Raw genomic sequence first — 4,584 nt, 5'->3', positions numbered from 1 at the left:
ACCCCGAAAGATTGACCTTTCATGAACTCTCTCCCCTTTTGTTCCCCAGCCATTTATCGATCCCTTGGATGGTCCCCATCGACCCCCGGGGTCTATCTTAACCCTTTGGAGGACCTTTTTTACAGTAAAGGAATCAGCTCCAGGGCTTACAAAAAAAGCTTGCTAAGCGCTGCTTCCACAGAGAAAAAAGTGAAAGCAATCAAGCGGAGTATGTGTATATAGGCACACACTTCATACATAAATATTCCTATCAAGCCAAACTCATCGAGCCTACCAACACAGCTGATACCTAAATGAAATAATCAAATCACCACGCATCTTCCAAGAGCTTTGTGAGTGGAGGAACAAGCGAACAACTCTTAGGTAATTGTTTCAGTGGTCTCGCTTGCTCTATCGAGCTCAAACTGAACCACTGAACCACTGACCCCAGTGCTCCAGTTAGTCAGTGTGGCGTAGCCTTGTCGACTGTGCACTTGTGCCGTAACTGCTATGTGTGTGCCCATTACTGCCATGGGGATAACACTTATCATAATATTGAAGTGTTGGTGGCATAGTACTGTACATGGTTTTGTGATTATATGTAACGCGTTTGAGGTGCCGCGATCTAGAGTGGTGCGGTGTAAGTACTGAGGTGCTGGTGGTTATTAATGTCTGTGCTGCATAAAGACCGACTCGCACAAACACTTGTCAGGCATGGTTTGCTTCCATCTCCGACATCCTTGCTCACGACACCACACGCTCACCGCGAGATGGCAGCTGGTGCACCGAGCACCCAGCACCACATTATCAGTGTTGACAATCAAATCAAGGTGGCAAACATAATCAAATTACTAAAGGGCACTAGTAATCCCATAAAGAAGCATACATACTGAAGATTTTTTGTGTGTGCAGAGTACAGTAGCATTTTTAATTAAAAAAATTCCTGTCAAGATGGTCATCTTGAATGGATGAAAGTTCCTGAACCACACCAGTGAAAACCTGCAGCAGCTTGTGTTCTGTGTGGTCAGCATGTTCTGGGTCCCAGACGCACCCGTGGCATTGTACCGTCACATAAAATTGTACGACCGCGTCTCGGGTGAGGTTTGTGTGTGTTGCTGTGTTAAGGGATTAATATATCATTGCTGCCGCTCTGTGATGTTATTCTGGGTCGATACAAGCCTGGATAGATCTCTTCTCACTTAGTATTTTATTATAATGTGTACATTGCATACAGAAGGTAGTAACGTGCAAGTGACTGTTCCCTCAGTTTACGCTGCGGGTGCGGGTGGAAGACGGCGTCAACGCCCCGGCCCTGACGGACGTGGTAGTGGCGGTGATGAACGTGAACGACCTTCAGCCCGTGTTCCAGCGAGGCAACTACTCCTTCGTGGTCACAGAGAACACCGACTGCTCGCACCCACTTGGCCAGGTGTGTGTTCAAGTTACCTCTGATAGCCAGATGCGTGTCCCGCCCCTTTGATAGTCAGGTATGTGTCCAGGTTCCCAATGATTGCCAGGTGTATGTCCAGGTTCCCTTTGATAGCCAGGCATGTGTTCGGGTTCCCTTTGATAGCCAGGCATGTGTTCGGGTTCCCTTTGATAGCCAGGCATGTGTTCGGTATCCCTTTGATAGCCAGGCATGTGTTCGGTATCCCTTTGGTTCCCAGGTATGTGTCTCCGTTCCATTAGATGACCTGGTGTATTTTTAGGCTTCTTTTGCTAGCCAGGTGTGTGCCAGGTTTCTCTTAATGAGCAGAGGAAGTTTTATTATTATTGCGTGGACTTGTTCTTTCTTCCGCGGGATTTTATATATCATTTTTTGAAGCCTTATTGTTTTAGTCGGCGCGAGGTGGATGGTGGAGAGACTCTTTAAAAGTTTCTTCTTACCCCAAGTGCTAATTAAACTTACGCTCTTCAGCCCACTGTCTCTCTTAATTCTTTCCTCCGGCGAACTTTTCTCCTTTTCTTTTCCACACACGTCTCCAGCATTCTCTCTCTCTCTCTCTCTCTCTCTCTCTCTCTCTCTCTCTCTCTCTCTCTCTCTCTCTCTCTCTCTCTCTCTCTCTCTCTCTCTCTCTCTCTCTCTCTCTCTCTCTCTCTCTCTCTCTCTCTCTCTCTCTCTCTCTCTCTCTCTCTCTCTCTAAAATAATAATAATAATAATAATAAGCGGCTTATTGCATGAAGTACCAGGCAGCCCTAGAGCTGAAAATGTACATCAATGGAAGATGAAATGAAATGAATGAGACAAATGAACAAAGTAGTATGTGTGTGTGTTTATTATATTTTTCCTTCGCGTTATGTGCTTCCTCTTTACTCCATATTCTTCCTGCAGCAAAACTGTCATCTAATTCTTGGTCGACTTTTCTCGTAATCCCTCACTGCTTATCTCGCTCGACGTCGACCCCTCACCTTCTTACCTTCCCTCTCCTCTGCCATTCATACCGCCTTTTCCCTTCCTTCCCGCCTTTCTGCCGCTTCCTCACCTCTATTGACCCTCATTCCATTCCCTTCACGTCTTTACTCCTCTTTGCCCACTTTCATTTATGCTCTCCCACCCTCCTTCTTGCCCTTTCCCTCTCAGTTTTCTATCCGTCTCTTGCTCTCGTTTCCCTTCCCTTCCTTGACCTGCCTCTTCCTCACATACTCTCCCTATCTACAATCCATCGCTTTCCTCCATCCTCCCTTCTTTTCTTCCCCATTTCCCTTTTATCCTGGTTTCTCTAGTCCTCTCCCGCTCTTTCTCCCTCCTCCCCTTCCTTCCTCCTCCCCCTCTTCTCCCCTTGTTTTGCTCCAGGGTTACAAAGCCATAATTTGGAGAGTTACCTTAAATCCATCTTTTCTGTGGCTTAGTCTTACCCGAGGGCTCAGCGTCACTCGTATTTTTCTTTAGTTTCCTTGTCGTTCGGGGAGGCGCGTCGCAATAAGACCACCAGAAACACGGGTCAGAGGCTTAGAGGAGTACCAATAAACAGGGTAGGATTAGCCTGTGCGCCGGAATGGGTTCAAGTCTGGGTGCGGAAACATTACGAAACAGAAGAATAAATACGACAGGATAACTTTTAATTTGTTTTATAACTACTTTTTTTCTTGGCAAATCCTTCCATGAGAGGATTGTCAAACTTTTTTATTTTACCTGATAAATTTCCTGTAGTTTTCCTTGATTTTTTAATCCTCGTCAGGGTAAGGATGCTAGGTATTATTTGTCGTGTGTGTGTGTGTGTGTGTGTGTGTGTGTGTGTGTGCGCGCGCGTCTAGAGCTGCCATATTAATCAATTTAGTTCCTCACCTGTTTAGTTCTCCAACTCCTTTGTTCTGTCCTCTTCTCCCCTTTTCTCATTTTTTTTCCTCATCATCGCACCATCACCACCACCTGACCACAAACCCACCACCACCACCCTCACCACCACCACCACCAACTGACCACTAACTCACCACCACTACCACCACCACCACCACCACCTAACTACAAAATCCACCACCACCACCATGACCTTTGTACCCCAGCAGGTGTCGGCGCTGGATCCCGACCTGCCGCCCTCCGTCCACCAGAACATCCTCTACTACTTGTCCCCCGACGAACAGCGGAACTTCACCATTGACAGTCGCTCCGGCCAACTCTCCATACGAGGCGTGAGTGTTCCGGGAGACGGAGAGGGAGAGAGGGAGGGAAAAGGAAAAGGGGAGAGGGATAGGGAGGGTGAGAGAGGAAAGAGGAGACAGGGAGAGGGAAAGGTGGAAAGGGGGAGAGGGAACGGGGGAAACGGGGAGAGGATGACGGGGAGAAGGAGAGGGGGAGTGGAAGAGAGGGAAAGTGGAAGAGAGGGAAAGTGGAAGAGAAGGGGAATGGAAGAGAAGGGGAATGGAAGAGAAGGGGAATGGAAGAAAAGGGGAGTGAAAGAGAGAGAGAGAGAGAGAGAGAGAGAGAGAGAGAGAGAGAGAGAGAGAGAGAGAGAGAGAGATTGATTTACATGGACGTTCAGACTACACAGACCTTAGTGTCCAGAACAGGTGGTCTGTCTTTGAACATAATCAAAACTTGTAAGTGTCGCAGTGACCGGAAACCAACACATTGCAGACGTGTCGGTTATTATTCTCCTCTGTACTCAATACCAGTTTGACCGCTATTCCCACCAGTGCCTAGACAGGGAGGCAATCCGAGGCACTGTGACTTTCGCCATCCATGTCCAATACTCATCACCCTTCAGCTTGCCTCCTCTTCCCCACCAGTGCCTGAACAGGAGGCGGCGATCCGAGGCACTATGACCCTGTATCCGCGAGCCAACGACGAGGGCGGAAAGGGCCACGACGCCGCCCCCGCCACCGTGCACGTCACCATCCTGGACCTCAACGACAACTACCCGCACATCATCAAGCCGGTGGGTGAGAGAGAGAGAGAATGCTGTCCTCGGGCTTCCCTTGATCCGCTTGAGAGAGCTTCGTTAAAGTCAGGTTGACAGGTGGACATCATGACGGAATGTCGGTTATCTTCGGCCACTTGGCGATGGGTGAAAATTGTCAGCTTGTAGCGGCGGGCGGACCTGAACGCGAGTGTCAGGATCATCAGGCCCGCACGCTGACCGCTCAGCCGCCGCCTTTAGACTTGA

General features: G+C 48.6%; 1 long non-coding RNA gene across 1 annotated transcript; it reads left to right on the top strand.

The window, feature by feature from the left end:
- The first annotated feature begins 466 nt into the window (after nucleotides 1–466).
- Nucleotides 467–4,139, top strand: LOC126993965 (uncharacterized). The gene is made up of 4 exons (XR_007748601.1): nucleotides 467–1,075; nucleotides 1,247–1,408; nucleotides 3,488–3,610; nucleotides 4,115–4,139. It is a non-coding gene; the product is annotated as an uncharacterized LOC126993965 (long non-coding RNA).
- Nucleotides 4,140–4,584: the final 445 nt, after the last annotated feature.

This window comes from Eriocheir sinensis, unplaced genomic scaffold (genome assembly GCF_024679095.1).
Source record: "Eriocheir sinensis breed Jianghai 21 unplaced genomic scaffold, ASM2467909v1 Scaffold70, whole genome shotgun sequence".
In the NCBI taxonomy this organism is placed as follows: domain Eukaryota; kingdom Metazoa; phylum Arthropoda; class Malacostraca; order Decapoda; family Varunidae; genus Eriocheir; species Eriocheir sinensis.
The sequence above is the reverse complement of the archived record's forward strand: the minus strand, read 5'-3'. Positions and strand labels throughout refer to the sequence as shown.